Source organism: Salvia splendens, chromosome 3 (genome assembly GCF_004379255.2).
Source record: "Salvia splendens isolate huo1 chromosome 3, SspV2, whole genome shotgun sequence".
In the NCBI taxonomy this organism is placed as follows: Eukaryota; Viridiplantae; Streptophyta; class Magnoliopsida; order Lamiales; family Lamiaceae; genus Salvia; species Salvia splendens.
Window position 1 is genome coordinate 7,226,270 of NC_056034.1, and position 17,636 is coordinate 7,243,905.

The window sequence follows — 17,636 nt, forward strand, 5'->3', positions numbered from 1 at the left end:
GTCACGGAGGAACGGGCTTCGAGCCACCCGCGTAATATTTGCATCTTATTTTATTGTTGTTATATTTGCATCTTATTTTATACTGCTACTTTATTGACATGCATGTCCAAAGTGAATATCTAAGCATTTAGTGGAGTACAATTATTAGTATGTCTGTTTAATTGTATAATTAAATTAGTTTGTTTAGTATGGAATTAAACAAACCTAATCCCCCAACTAATCACTTGCCCAAGGAAGGTTGTGTTTGGATTTTGGAAGATAAGATTCTTGCAAAAGGTCACATCAGTTAGTTATAAGAATGATCGAAGGAGCACTAAGCGTAGTGACTTTTGCATAATCACCATCAAAAGTTCAAACTTTATAGGCGGAGGATTCAAAATAAATATAATTCGATCTAGTTAATTACTTATATATTAAATAAAGTTCAAACTTTATAGGCGGAGGATTCAAAATAAATAATTCGATCTAGTTAATTACTTATATATTAAATAACCTTTTTTTATACTAATAAAAAAAGTTGGTGCACTAGCAGTCTAAAACCACGAAAATGGATGATATAAAAGCCTATATAATAATTTATAAATGGAGTAGGGAAAAGAGTCCAAACATATGAAGTTTTATGATGGTTTAAATTATTTCATTATTTGACTCTTCTTTCAAATATGCTCAAACAAATTAAAGAAAATATAATAGGCTGTTATTAACATTTATCTAGCAAATAAAGACCATATACATACATTAGTCACCATTGGTTGATTCTATTAACTAATTTGAATTTGTTTCTTTTGTATGCTGATATAGTCTTAAGAGTTCATCTTTCTTGTGTCTTTATGAAGTGGTATCATTTTTATTAGTACTCCCTCCGTCCCGCACTACTCGCACTTATTTCCTTTTTGGGCGTCCCAAGTTACTTGCACTCTTTCCATTTTTAGTAAAAAATTTCACCTTCAGCCGTCATTTTTGACTTTCCTATACACTCATTCCTTAATCTCCGAGCCGAAAAGGAAATGAGCGAGTAGCCCGGGACGGAGGGAGTACAACTTTGCAGTGGCGGAGGGAGCAGGGACAATGGGGGTACGAGTGTACCCCCAAAAAAATTTTTTTTTACTAGTATTATATATTTAAATACAAATTGGGGAAGAAGAAGAAAAGCGGGCTGGATCAGCCGCCGAGCCCTGAGTCCCTGACTGACTGACTCCGTCTCCCACTGTACTCCAATCTGAAGATGTGAGTGACGGTGGTGAACCTTCGAAGATGTGAAGGTGACTTGAGGTGAGAAGGTGATTTTAATAGATGATGCCGGCGGAAATGGAGATTGGGGTTGGTTCAGTGAATTGGGAAGGAGGCGTTGGGAAGAAGATGACCATATTGGGCTTATTTGGTGGAAAATAGATTGGGTTTAATAAATTAATCATTTGTTGGGCTAATACTTTTTTATTGAAATCTGTAGAAGGGAAATATTTTACATTTTTTACTTATTTTACTTATTAAATATAGTAAAGTAGAACATGGAATGCACATTTTTTTCTAATTATACTTTACTTAGACAATTATATATACTATATTTTGGAAAATTCTATTGAATTATACTATGAGTTTTATTTAGAAAAGAAGAGTGATACCTCAAATTATATATTCAACCCAATTGTACTAAATATATTATGTAGTCATATCTTTTATAAATATCTTTATTATATATTTTTAACTATTTTTAAATATAATTTGACATTTGATATTCACATAATTTCGTGACATGCAAGAAAAGTTTATTCTTCAATTATTTATAATAAAAGAATTTTAGAATAATTTTAAAATATGAATACTCCTAGAAACTAATGTCACAGAGAGATACTTGAATATTAATATTCTTCCTTCATCCCAATAAATATGAAATATTTGAATTTCGGCACAAAATTTTGTGTAGTGTTGTTTTGTGAGTTAATGAATAGAAGGTAAAGTAAGAGTGATGAAAAGTAGAGATGACGTTGTTTCTATTTTAGAAAACGTTTCATTTTTAATGGGATAATTAAAAAAATATTTCATTTTTAATGAAACGAAAAATATTATTTTCTTATTAAAAAAAATTAAAATATTATATTTAATTTTTATATACTACTAGTAAATTCTGTCCCCTCATTTTCGAGGCGCTGGATCCGCCACTGCAACTTTGGGAGAAGAAACAAAAAGATTAAAGAAATACTATGACTGTGCATGATGTTGATTTTGCTTGGTGATGTTGATAATTCAATATTTTTAAAATTGTAATAACTTAACACGTCGCCATCAATTTCGACTCATGGACAACTCAAGTCAGTAAGTAAGTTGCTTAGTATATGAGTACTATAAATTAAAGAAACAAAGAAAAAGAAGATCGATTTTATCTGAAGAAATCAAGCCAAATTAATGCACCTAAAATGAACGTGGCACTACATGTAATTTTTCATTAATTAAGAATAAAAAAAATTTGATTCGTGGAGGTTGGTGAAGTCACAGATTCAAGATTAATATGATATCAACCAAGATTAAGTCATGTAATTATTAGAGATTCATAATGAATGAAAGGTAAACAAGTGATGTGTTAATTGGTTAGTAAAAGCCGTAAAGGTATTTTTTTTATCTTCACTAGATTGAAAAGAATCTACTACTGTAGTTCAAAAGGAATCATTGAAGTTTTCTTTATGGTGAAGGTATCTAATTCATATAGTATATGGTGACTTGGGATTTGGGCCTTCAAAAATGGAGTACTAAATTTGCTACAAATCTGCTTTTTCTGGTGAACCATATAAGCTTTTTTATTTTCATTCCATTTTAATTTTAGGAAACAGGTCCATAAAACCATAAACTTTCATCTAAATTGTTATTTTCCAAAATATTGATAAATAATTAAAAATATCACAAATTTTACATTTAGTGTATTGTGTGGTATAATATATATCACATTTAAATTAGATATTTACAAGTAATAAAACGCATTAAAATCGTTATTAGTAATAATTCTTTCTACTTTTCTCTTTAACATTTTTAAAACATTAATGCAACCAGAATTTATAAATAAGGTTATATCGGACGAATGACTTTAAATTATTACTTTTGTTATGCTGAATTGACTAAGTACTCCTAATTTTAGACCATTATACTTGTATTTTTATTTTGGAAAAGGGGTTCGAATTATAAATTGATATGTTTATCATTCATGTTTCCTGAATCTGATACAATTACGAAGTTCAGTATTAATGCTAATTCATTACTAGACACGTGTAGTGCTATTTAATTACTTGACACATTTATGTTTTCTTTCGGTCGACGATGGTCTTCCTTCTTGCCCAGAAAAATATAGATTTATTTTAAAACATAAGTAATACTTAGGTTAAAATGTTTAATTAATTCATTCAATAATATTTCAATGATCGTTCCAATCTGAATATTAGTACTAGTATAAATTAGGTTCGTTCTCCATAGTAAAAAAAACTCACATTCGGTAAGACTCGAATGAAAAGCCTTTCACTAGATATGAATAGGCTCAGCAGAGCTCCAATAATGTAATAAAAATTCATGTTAGTGGGCACTTAGAATGGGACCTATTAGCAATTAATAGTGCATGTGTACATTCTATTTAGCACTTGACACCCCAACTCCACTTTTGTATGTATGGGGTCCTAAAAGCATCATTATTATCCAATTATTTGGTGTCAAATGTCAATTCATCTTGTCCAACCAGGGCTTGACAAGTATTTTAGTCTGTGTGTGTGTTATGATATATAGTATACGGTAAATGTAGTTCTTATAGTAGATTAGTAGTGATAAATTAATTGTACATGTGTACATACATAAATTACGTTTGGAATATATAAAATTAAATCCAAAAAATACGTGCACATTCTATATTTCTTTCTTCTAGACTGCACGTGATAAAGATGCAAGTTCAAACTTCGAAGTAGTATTAATAATAATAATAATAATAATAATAATAATAATAATAATAATAATAATAATCATAATAATAATAATAATACTCCCTCCATCCCTTAAATTTTGTCACACTTTGACTGGGCACGGGTTTTAAGAAATGTACTAAAGTAAGTTGAAAAAGTTAGTGGAGAGTCGGTCCTACTTTTATATATTAATTTTATTATAAAATGTGAGTTGAAATTGGTTTGTGGAATAGGGGGTCCACTACAAAAAATGGTAAAAAAGTGAAATGCGACAAATTTTATGGGATGAACGGAAATGGAAAAATGTGACAAAATTTAAGGGATTGAGGGAGTAATAATTTTTTGCCATGAATTCGAATGTGCAGAGCAAACTAAATTTGGGAAGTATGGGTTACGATTCCACACGCACGTACACACGAAAAGGAAGTCAATTAGGAATTAGGATGTGATAATCTATTTTAAATTGATTGATGATGTATACAATTTCTATAGCAAAAAATTGATTGTCATGATAAAGTTATACATAGACCCCAATTGTAAAACGATTGATTCAGTTTTTCATGTGCCAATCCTTGTTGTTTTGTCAAAAAAAAGAAGGGCATAGACAGCTAAATCGAGCAAATCGATTATTTATTTCCCTATAATAGAGTGCCTCAAAACATTAATTTAGACAATCTCGATATCGCAAGCCTAACAAAAAAGTTACTCGGTCAAATTTCATAATAAAAGCACACGCATTCTACATATTTTTTTCGTCTAATTTTTTTTGCTAAACCCTATTTAAGTCATATGTATCTCAATTAAGAGTAGTTTGAGAAATTAGTTTCTTAATACTAGTAATATTCAACGAGACCACATAAGAGATTTATGTGAAGTGTACAAAAAAATGGTACAATAAATTAAATTTATAAGGCATTATTAGTGTGATTCGAATTCATTACATTCTGACTAAATACTCATAGTAGTAGGCAATCAATCACACCCACACCCAAGAAGGTAGAAATGTAAGGGTAGAAAGGTAGGACCTTAGAGTTGAGTGTCATGAGAGGAAGAAAGCCTTATAATGCGTTAATGAACTATTATGAAATCTGGCATTTGTAGCTATGAGTAATATCAAGAATCTTACTATAGTTGCATAACTCCACCAATATAAAAACAATTTAGTTATGTTCATCAAAATCGAATTAATTGGCTAGTATTAATGTTTCAATTGCAAAACTTTGACCAAGCACAATTCAAGAATTTTAGTGTAAATTAAAAAAGGATAAATGCTAACCATAAGATATAGTATACTTTTAAAAAAGTATTTGAAACATTTTGTTTTATTTCAGTGTTTGATGAATGAGTATGAGATTACTCCAAAAGACAAAGGGGAAAGGGATCGAATGAGTCTGTCATATTATTGTCTTTTTACTAAGAAAATGTTAACTCCATTACTTTTACAAACTAACAATAATCTTTCAAATATTTTAATCGCGCATAAGGTCTATTTTTGTTTTAGTAAAAACCGCTCTATAGAACTTTCAATTTTTTTAACAAAATAGAACATTATATATAGGAGCTCAAAACAAGTTAGTAACATATTACTATATGATTATAAAAGTTCACTATTCCAACAACCAACGAAAGCCATCATTCAATTCATTATCTAAATCTCCATACCTATAGCTCCACTTCAAACAGACCAATAGATCCAACTCCTCACTCCCTGCCCCAAACTAATAAGGAAAAAAGAAGCATTTATAAACTTTAAGTCATGTGTTTTAGTGAGTATTTACAACCTCAGTGGATGAAATTAGGTGCTTTAATCTGCCTAAAATATTTGGTAAATTTAAGCTACAAATGAAATTTATAACTAACTATCCGCAAATTGGAAGTTCCATTTTGATAAGGTCTATTTTATACACATAAACATGGTGATTTTTGGTGAATTTCAATGCAACATATGCTTACTTTTAAATTATAAACCTAAATGGAAATACATGTGATCGCCTTCCAATTTTATTACTTTTATCATTGTCTACTGTCCATTTTAAACTTTTTTATTCTAGTCATTTTTACCATTTAGTCGGATATTCAATTCACATATAGATGATTAGTGTGCATCTATGCAACTCAAAAACATATTTCACTGACAAACCTTGTTAGATAGTACTCTCTCCATGCTCGTCCCAACTAAGTTAGAGTCAAAACTTTTAAACATATAGATTAAAAATTTGTGTTAAAAGTAGGAGAGAGGAATAAAGTAGAAGAGATATAAAGTAAAAGTGATTAAATGTTTTGTTTTGTCAAAAAAGAAAATGACTCAACTTAGTTTGGGTATCCCAAAAAGGAATACGACTCAACTTAGTTGGAGCGGATGGAGTACTAGATAGTATATGTGAGTAAAGAAGAGCAAACCTAGATTAAATAAAAAATTTATTAAAATAGAGATAATGAGTATAAAATTGAAGCTATAAATTACCATCAACCCTTTATTAAAGGGTTAATAGTCATTTAAATCATGAACTCCGGTTAAATTCTAGTATGTCCCATTAACTTTGAAATATTAAATCACGAAGTTTTAATTTTTCTCAATTTTCCTATCTATGCACAAAATGTCATCTTTTAACAATTTTCAAAATAGCATGTTTCATTAAGATAAGTATATTTTTTTACTTTTGTATTCTTTTATTTTCTCATTTATCTCCTTACTTTAATAAAATATTATTGTTTTAACATCTTGAAAGTCAATTTGTGCATGAACAGGATAATTGAGGAAAAAATGAAACTTCGTTTAATATTCCAATTTTAAAGTTCATGGGACAAACTAAAATTTAACGAATTTTCATAATTTAAATAGCTATGTCCCTTTAATAAAATAACCTAAAATTACGACAGAGGAAAAAAGGGGAATGGGCATAACTTTACTCTGGCCCAATGAACATTAGGAAAAACGACCGACTCACTTTTGATGATCTTCGTTTAAAAATGAACCAATTGCGACTCTCAATGAATACATATCCTGCTAATGCAATTAGCTATACAGATCACATCCAAATACTAACTAATTTACAGTAATAACTAATAACTAGTATCAATTTTATATGTTAAATTTACCGTAATAACTAATACCTAGTATTAATTTTGTATGTTAAAAATATCAACACAAAACATAAATTTATCAATATTCTTGTGGTGATAAATTTATGTCTTTGTGTTAATATTTAAATTTACATGTTATATTAATATAATTATGTTTTTGTGTTGATAATTTTAATACATAGAATTGAGAATTATTAAATTGGTATTACCTACCGCTGAGAATTATTAGTTATTACTGTAAATTGGTATTATTTTACTGTAAATTGGTATTACCTACCGCTGAGAATTATTAGTTATTACTGTAAATTGGTATTATTAGTTATTACTGATATTACCTACCGCGACCAGACAGATCTAAATTAATATCAAATAAATTTAGGCCATGTATCATACACTACATAATTAAACTTAAATACATTGCAAAAGCCGAAACACGGCAACGCTTATTAAGCAATTAGCATCACCTATTCACAACAAATAAATTTAGGCCATGTCTCAGTTTGAGTGACAGCAAAAACTTATAATATGCAGAAGCAAGAGCTTATAAACAAGTTCATGGCTCAGGTATTATCAGCATTGGAGATATGCCTATGGCTACAGAATTTAATAAGTGATGAAATGCAAATTTTAGACTCAAATAGGCGTTGGGCTGTCTGTTGTTTCGCAAATCATTCTAGCCACATTAATCTTTCTGTATTAATGCATTCGATTTTCTTCTTATCAGATACTTACTACATCTCTATATAATGTTTCTTGAAATTAGCAATACTTTCTCTTCTTGGATGAATGAAGCACTTTTGGACATGGTATAACTAAGTCATCATTAACTTGATGCATATTTTTTTAATATAGGAGTGGAATTTAAGGTTGTTAGGATCGTCGACTGCAACATTAGTTTGATATTGTCCGCTTTGGGTCAAGCCCGCACGGATTTGTTTTTGGGTCACTCCCAAAAGGCCTCAAACTAATTAGGGTTGGACAGGAATTATATACACCTTCCAACTTCCCTCACTCATCCGATGTGGGTGGACAGGAATTATATACACCTAGGCATGCACAAGGGTCGAAAACCGCCGGTTCAGGGTCATGAACCGGCGGTTCAAGGGTCGGGGAATGTATGAACCTGAACCGGCCCGCCTAGCTCCCGGCGGTTCCGGTTCCGGTTCAAAAAACCGGCGGGTTACGGGGCGGTTCAAAACCGCCGGTTTTCGGCTTGAACCGCCGGTTCCGGGCCGGTTCGACGGTTCGACGATTTTTTTTTTTTTTTTGCATTTTTCAACTTTTCAATTTTAATCAACTTACATTACACTTTTCAAGTTTGTTTTTTTATGAAATGTGAGTAAATAAAATTAAAAAAAATACGGATAAAGTTGCAATTTTATTGAAATTGCATGTTTACAAATTACACGTTACAAGTTACAACAATTACAAATTGAAAACATATGGCGGTCTCGAAGTCTTAAACAAAATTTAAATACAAATGAGACTACTAGTGAAGAACTAATTACAAATGACAAGAAACGATGTTGAAGTTCTTAAACGTATAAGTGTATTATATATATACTCTTAACCGGCGAAGAAGATCTTTCTACATAACTAAATTAAGGACACCTTTAGCAATTCAACTTTAAATGTTGAGTTTCGTCTAACAATCAACAAATATAGTAGAATTGTCAAAAGTTTCCCTCATTTAGCCGTATAGAGAAATATACTTCATCGACTAGAGTATATACAAATACAATTATGTAATTGTTTTTGCATATACAAAAACATATGGCGGTTCAACCCTAAACCGGCGGGTTGTCCACGGTTTCCGTCAGAAAACCGCCGGTTTCTGACCGAAAACCGGCGGTTTCTGACGGGTTTTGCAGGCCTACACACTGACCCTACGGCCTAGCCTCTGAAAAGTTGCCGGAACCGTCAGAAACCGGCTCCCGAACCGGCGGTTTACCCCTCAAACCGGCGGTTTACCCCGCGAACCGCCGGTTCCAACGGCTATACTAACCCCTACGCGAACCCTACGAACCCCTAACCTACGAAACATTATTTAACCCTTTGAACCGGCGGTTCGAACCGCCGGTTCAGGTTCAATATATTGCCGAACCTGAACCGGCCCTTCCGACCCTTCAACCCTTCTGCCGGTTCAACCTGCCGGTTCCGGGCCCGGTTCCGGTTCATGAACCGGCGGGCCCGAACCGGCAGTTAACCGCCGGGCCGGGTCGGTTTGTGCATGCCTATATACACCTTCCAACTTCCCTCACTCATCCGATGTGGGATGGGTTTGTACCCCAACAAACCTCCCCTCAAACCGAGACCACATCGGGAACGCAGTCGACACGAACATGGGTCGTTCCAGCCCTGGCCCCTAGGTCATCCTGGGCCCGACTCTAACCCGAGTCCTTCAGGGCCCGACCCTAACCGGGGCTCATCCAGGCACAACCCATAGCCACCTGGGCTCTGATACCACTTGTTAGGATCGTCGACTGCAACATTAGTTTGATATTGTCCGCTTTGGGTCAAGCCCACACGGATTTGTTTTTGGGACTCCCAAAAGGCCTCAAACTAATTAGGGTTGGACATGAATTATATACACCTTCCAACTTCCCTCACTCATCCGATGTGGGATGGGTTTGTACCCCAACAAAGGTGAGAAATGCCAAAAATAGATCCATCATTCAATTCATAATCTGCCTATGGCTCCACTTCAAATACACCAAAAATCCAACCCCTCTCCCTGCACCAAACTGAAAAGGAAAAAAAAGAAGCATTTCATAAACTTAAGCACGTGTTTTAGTGAGTAATTACAACCTCAGTGGATGAAATTAGGTGCTTAAATCTGCCTAAAATATTTGGTAATATTAAGCTACAAATGAAATTTATAACTAACTATCCGCAAATTAAGATGCTTGGTTAAAACTGGAAGTTCCATTAGGCGCATAATATACACTTAAACTGGGTGATTATTGGTGAATTTCAACGCTTGGTATCATGGAATTGGACTTGCAAAAAAAATTAGTCTTTAATTCCAACTCCAATGTTTGATATAAAAAAAAAATAGATTTGAAATTGAATTACAATTCTAATTCTTCCTAATTTCCCAATTTTACAATATGAATCTATAACAAAAGTAGATAATTGAAATTCCAAATAGTTTCAAAAAAATTCACACTATACACATTATATAATTTAGATTTATACCGACCAAAGAATTTAGATATTTTCTTTAAATTCAATTCCATATATTCAAATTCCAATTTAATTTTAATTATGTGTACTGAACGGATCCTTAGTGTTTTTTTATCATTGTCTATTGTCCATTTTAAATTATTTGGGTAGGATATTCAGTACGCATAGGCCTTGTTCGGTTAGTTTAGATTAATAGTCTTGGGATATAGTACCATGGTTAATTAAAATTATAAAGTTAATTTTAATAAAGACGAAAGAAATTCTTATGAATGATTAGGTGTTACTAAATTATGTGACTAATCAGTTTATGTATTAATTGTGGACAGCAACTAAGAGAGAGAAGAGAGGAGTGATGAGATTAATTAATCGGAGGGTTGATGAAACTGTCTGCCTTAAACACTGAAAAATGCCACAATTGGGATGCGCTTGACATGGGCCTTGTGGGCTGAGATTAAATTGGGTTGCAGCAACTGAAGTTGGTGACACACAATCTACTGATCTAGCCTAACCTACCAAACAGAACGCCTCCACAGATGGTTAGCAACTTGAAAAACATATTTCACCGCCAGCCGAAATGTTTTTGTGTAAAGTAAAATTAGATGGATATAAAAAATTAATTAAAACCAAATTATGGATTATATTTTAAATTGGCATCGATTTCGCTATTAAGGATTAAGGAGACAGCAAAGGTCCTTCGAAATTTTCCCCACAAATATAAGATATTCTAAATCGTTCTTTAATTTTAACCAACCCACAATTGGTATTTGACAAAAAAAATCTAAAGCTAAGTTAAGAGGAACCAAAGAAGAAAATGGACTTAAATTCAGTCCTCATAAGGTATTAAGCATCTTTTATTCAACTTTCAGAATATCAAAGCCTATTTTCATCAAACAAATGTTTAAACTAGAATTGATGGGATGCACCATGCGTCCCAAAAGTGCAATGACATTCAATGTGGGATAAACTCACCAAAATAAAAATCTTATAACCTCGAACACTATATATGAAATATTATTTAACATTATTCGTATCAAACATAAACCTCAATTAGCAAAATCCAATTCAAAGGTGGCCTAAGTCAACTTTACAGAATGGTTAAAAAAAAAGTGAACTGTGGAATGAACACACCATAATTGTTGCTTGATTCTATAAAAAGTTTCTAAAAAAGGGTGAAGTTTTACATTTATATGGAAAATAAAAATAATTCACCCTAAAGCAATAGCTGTATTATGGACATATTTCACAAAATTGCTTTACCAATATCAGATTGTTTCTGGGGGATCTCAAAACGAAAAAATATGATTGATAATAACGTTTAATAATAGAATTGGTGGAGCGCGCCGGGCCTATGCAGTAGTGCAACACAAAGGCGACGCATGAAAGCCCAGATAGCAAGCTACCTTAACAGGCTTTCCCCCTCAAAAAATAAATTTAATATCGTGTGAACCATTGGCACACATATCAGATATTAAACTGATAAGAACAGATACTACACTTGATCTTAGCCAAAAGGCCGAGAAAGGTATGAGTTTCTAAGCCCAAGGCCTTCTTGTTTTATAATCCTCTTCATCTGTAAAACTATAGTAGCCTATTCGATGTGGGATAATTCCAACAAACTCAAAACTCCATCTTCGCGGTTCCCTTTTCTCTATTTATTTATTTATTTGTTCTGCTTTGTCGTGTCATTTTTTTGAGAAAGTTCACAAAACACTATCAAGGATTCAAGCATAACTCTTGGGATTTCTTTTATCTGCTTCACAAGTCCTTTTGTTGTAGAAGGGACCTTCTTGGTCTGGATTCTTTTCAGTTAAGTTCATGGTTTGTACACTCTACTTGTTTGCAAACCAAGTTTCTCAGTTTGACTGAAGCAAAAACAAATCTAATGATGAGATGCCAAAGGAAGAGCTTTTGAACAAGTTCATGGACCATTAGAACACACAGCATGTGGCAACAAAATGTTATAAGTGAATGCAAATTTTTTAGAGTGACTTTGGTTAGGACCGACGGATAAATAAAACGTTCCAGTAGGCATTGGGCTGCCAGTTGTTTCGGAAATCATCTAGCCGCGATTAATCTTTCTCTGTCGATGCATTCGATTTTCTTCTTCTAAGACACATCTCTACAAAATGTTTCTTGATATTAACAATACTTATCTTGGATGAATGAAAAAGGACATGGTGTGATCTTTAACTTGATGTATATTTTTGAATATAGGAGTGCAATTTAAGGTGAGAAATGCCAAAAATAGGATCATTTTCAGAGTTGCGGAGACCTGGGCTTCTTTCTATACTGTCCATCAGAGCATCCACAATAGGAATAGCCCTGCAATAGCCCAGCCATAGCCTAGCCACAAACTCCTCTTGCCGCATCATCAACACTAAAAATCCTCCTGCCACATCATAAATAGCCCAACCACATCAATAGTCACATCACTAATAACAATTATATAAAAATGAAATAATTAACAATCACACAATATACGGAATTTAATTTACGAGACATATACGGGAAACATTAATAATACTATTAAAATTTTAAAAAGTACAATAATTTAAAAAAAGTACAATAATGACGTGTCCGAGGATAGAGAGAGTACTCGTTAAAACAAGTGGTGCGAATGAAAATGACGTGCAAGGCGCGTATATATAGTGTTTCGGAAAAAAAATCGCGCTAGGCGGTGCGCTAGGCGATCCGGACGCTGCAATAGCGCCGAGCGGATCGCCCAGCGCACCGCCTAGCGCCACGGAACCGCCGAGCACTAGGCGGTTTTTAAATCCGGAAACCGCTAGGTGGTTGCAATAGATCTCCTTGCGCACCGCCTAGCGCCGGCGCTCGGCTAAGCGGTGCGCTAGGCGCTATTGTGGATGCTCTCAGTATGGAGGAAACTATCGCTGATTTGGCATTTGGATTTATCATTTATTTCTTCCTCACTTTCGAATTCCACCTAAATATTTAGTTTTATAAGTACTTACTTTTTATAGCCGCATATATATCATTTGTATGACAATGAAATTTCAATTAATCAAATGAGCTCTGCATATACCCCATACTCCATAGTGAGCTATGTATCGACGGTTGTCGTTTAACTGTTACTGTGTATTAATTAGTGCAGGCACTGCTGTTCTTGTAGTGTGGTCGACAAGTTTATTGGTTCTAAATATCAAATGCAAATTTCTGTAAATGATAATTGTGATTCAATAAGTTGAGCTTTTGCAGTGATTTTCAGATTTATGAAATATGGGAGTTGGGTATGACTGAGTCTGAGTGGACTGAATAAAATGTCTGTTAATCTTTGTTAGAAAGGACTACGGTTACTTATTAAATTTTAAATGAGCTTTTAGGTTGAGTATAATTATTTGACCTTGAAAAAAAACCTAAAATCCTACTACTTTCTAGCAAAAAAAAGTACTCCCTCTTCTATATGCCAAAAGTTGGCAGTATTACTATGACACAAACTTTAATAGAGCGTAAGGTAGATATGTGCCCGCACGGGCTTAACTCAGTTGGTTCCTGGGTGGTAGATTGTCCCTAAGCAGACAGGATCGAATGCTGGCAGCCGCAGTGTAGGAGTTTTCACCACTGTGGTGGCTCCTTGTGTGCTGGTTACCAGTGTAAGTTCCTCCCACCTAATGGGCCGCTGAGGTACCGTGTTTGAACCCCTCCATAGCGATGTCGGGCCGGGTTATGGGGGCGCCTGGGGTGAGCGAATCACCTTTTTGTCCCTAAGCGTAAGGTAGATATGTTACTAGAGAAAGTGTAACTTTGAAAAGCAAATAGTGAGTTAATATATTGGATCATGGGTAAATTGTTTCCGTAAATAAAGAATATTTTTAGGATAAATCACGGACCAATGTTTAAATTGATGCTACTATCATTAACCAACAAAATGAGTTAAATGCCTCACCAACTTCAACATTTTGATTAAAAATTACAACATCCTCCTCCGTTAAACTGGCATATTCCATTATCCTTTTTATTCTTATAATTAGCATTGCGTCATTTATAAAAAAATAACAATAATGCTTATTTGCTTTATATAATTAGTCAATACGACTACATAATACTTTAATCGATCAATATTTATATCGGAAATTTATTTTCTACGCTGCTCCATCATGTGTTGGGAGATGGCGCAAATAAAGTTCCACATCAAACTAAACTAATGACTTAATCTTAATTTACTTATAAATTAAAAGTACATAAGTAATTAGCTTATATAGACTCTTGTAGTTATCATATAATAACGCTCATTAAAATCAGAATCTGTCATATAGTCAGCAATAGCATTAATTAATTAGTATTATAAAATCAAACTCAATCAGTTAATAACTTAATATTAGCAGTTATTTTCACATTCCTTAATTCTCCAAAAGAGTTAGGTTGCACTCATTCATGATTCACCCATCAACTTTCCAAATAATTTAAATGGAGATAAGTCTCTCTTTTTTTTTGTCCCTTTTGGGCCCAAAATATGGGTCCCCTTAACGACAAAACAATTCCATAATTACACACAATGAGCCAATGCACTAAAAGACCAACCCACTAACAAGTATTTTTCCCTTTTTTTCGGTTTTTTCAACATTTTATGTTAGTTCTCTAACAGGGAAAACAGCAAATTAATTTTATTCAACTTCTAGAAATGCCCACACGTCGACAACATGAGAGTTCATAGCCAAATTAGAGTGTGAAAAAGAAGTTTTTTGTGAAGAATGATTGGCTGCCAACACTTGTAAGTGGGGATGAGAAAAGTGATCCGTTTATTGGGTCACAACTTAGGACAAAATGCGACTCCATTCATTTCATAGTTCATGATTTTTGTCCCAAATGACAAGTAGGGTTTTTTTGTCATCAATTATCATAAATAAGAGACATTGAAAGTTGAAACCAAGGTTGATAATTTTGTTTGACATCTTCTCATTCTTGTCTTGTTATTTGCGTTGGAATTGGTATATCATTCAAACCAATGTAGTGAGCAAAATGATCAAGGCACGTAGAGTTTTTCCATATTTGAACAAGTGTTGTGAATTGATGAAGGAAGTAGTTGATGGGCATTGAAAATAGTGATCTAGGTGGTTAATTTGTTGCATCTGCATTTTTCAATTTTTCATGTTTCTCAAATTTAATCATTTTGAGTGGGCATTCATTCATATATAGCCAACTAACGTAACGCGGAAGTGGAACGATTCCATTTTAATTTATTGAAATGTCATAATCAAGAATACAGTCATGTGACGAGAACTTGCCACGTGTTGTTCTAGCCATTTCTACATAATAAAATGAGTAAAGGTCCTTTTTTTTGTCCTAAATATATGACGATTTTTTTATTTTGGTTCAAAACATTATCTTTTGAATTATTCGGTCTCTCATATTTAAAATCGGATCACATTTAGTCCGAAATGGACGGAACTGTTAAAATTTAACGGTCAACGATTTTTTATTCGATTTTGACAAGATTAAGAGTTAATAATTATGTTTTATTAATATCTAATATCTAATTAACCCAAAACTAAAAAAATTAAAATATAAAATAATTTAACAAAAATCAAAACATAAATCGGGTCGGAGAAGTTGTTCTCTGCTAGATTGAGCCGCACCAGCGAGGTGAGGGAGAAGAGGGTTTGGGGATGCTCGCCGGTGAAGAAATTGTGTTGCAGGTAGAGATTGCGAAGGGAGGTGAGGGAGGTGAAGAGGTCGGGCGAGAGGGGGCCGGAGAGGGCGTTGTAGCGGAGGCTGAGAGTCTGCAGATTGGTCATGTTGGAGAAGGATTCGGGGGGGAGCTCGCCGGAGAGGCCCATTCCGAGGAAGTGGAGCTCGACGACGGAGGAGTTGTCAGGAGAGCAGTTGATGCCGGGCAAGGCGCAGGGGGTGGGGTTGGAGAGGTTCCAGAGGAGGACGCGGCCGCCCACGGCGGCGCGGTCAGAGGCGATGTCCGGCGCGGCGGAGGAGAAGAGGAGCACCGTGGCCAGCAATAGGATGACGTGGAGGATGCTCATTGGGTGATTCATACTGGGCGAATTTTTATAACTCTTATCCGGCCAAAATCAAATTAAAAATCGTTGACCGTTAAATTTTAACAGTTCCGTCCATTTCGGACTAAATGTGATCCGATTTCAAATGTGAGTGACCGAATAATTCAAAAGATAATATTTTAAATCAAAATCAAAAAATCGTCATATGTTTAGGACCAAAAAGGACCTTTAGTCTAACAAAATTTGATTGTATGAAGAGACAAAGTATGACACGTGAGTTTTAATATCTCTGAGACTTTTCCAATTTTCTCCATTTTTGTTAGAAATTTTTGTATACGTGTATATACATTTTAGTCTATTGATTACTACTATGTGATATATAGTATATATGAATGTTGAATCAATCAAATCGAATTCTATGTGCTAAAAAGGGATTATATCTGACATTTCATCTCACTCAATATATCTAGATAAAAATAGAGACACGTTCTAGTGCATGAGCATCCACTCCCATTATAATTATAATTAAGAATATCAAATTATACTTAAAACTTTAATCAAGCTTTAACGAGCTATTAATTGCGTGTTTATCTATTTGTTTTAGGTGAAAAATTCAAATTTTTTAAGAACACAAAGCGATTAAGTCTTTATATAGTTTATACCCAGCTGTATTAGAAGAGTTCATGAATTCAGTCTACTTCTCTTATTTTTCTCCTATCCATATTCCGGCAACATATTTTGTTATTAATTGACCATGCAAATATTATTTCTCCAACATTCACTTAAATCACTTTATTAGTGGAAGCCACAAAGTCAAATCCTCATTATTGATACCGTAGGAGGTAATCAATTAGATGAATGAACCAATTAATGGTCGCTTATTCAAGGAAAGAAAAATAAATTGTGTGTTTATATACTAATAGTAGTAATTTTTTCCCATGGTTAGTGTTGAGATTCCCCAGTAGTCAAATACCAATACCTAATCTAATTGTGATTTTATTTGATGTTCATATAAATTTGAAAATCTGAATATTTGTACATTGTTGAACTACAAATCAATCGAGATTTTCAAGGTTTTTTTATTTTATTTATGCCCATATTTTGTTGTATGACTTGTATCCTTCTTTAATCATCCCCCGGCCAATTGTACATGACTACAATTAAATATTCATAATATAAAGTTTTATAAAAAACCAGAATTACACATAATTACGTTAGTAAATATTAGAAGTATCACCAAACTAGCAAAAAGTATCCCAAAATTGAATTTATGATTCTCGGAAGAATTCTTGCTAGTGGTAATTGTGAGTATGATCATACAAATTTATACAAAAGTCAGTAGTTCATATTTAGTTGCTCTATTTTTCATAATTATATAAATAATTGGACCACATAGAATCATGGATAGGTAAATTGATGTTGCCGGTCTCTGTGGCCAATGAAAATAGAGGTTCTGTATGAGCAA

At 33.6% G+C, this 17,636-nt stretch overlaps 1 non-coding gene across 1 annotated transcript; it reads right to left on the reverse strand.

Annotated features, from left to right (window-relative positions):
* Positions 1-11,532: 11,532 nt before the first annotated feature.
* LOC121797533 lies at positions 11,533-11,728 on the reverse strand. Its single transcript, XR_006049896.1, has one exon. It is a non-coding gene; the product is annotated as a U2 spliceosomal RNA (small nuclear RNA).
* Between the last annotated feature and the right edge of the window lie 5,908 nt (positions 11,729-17,636).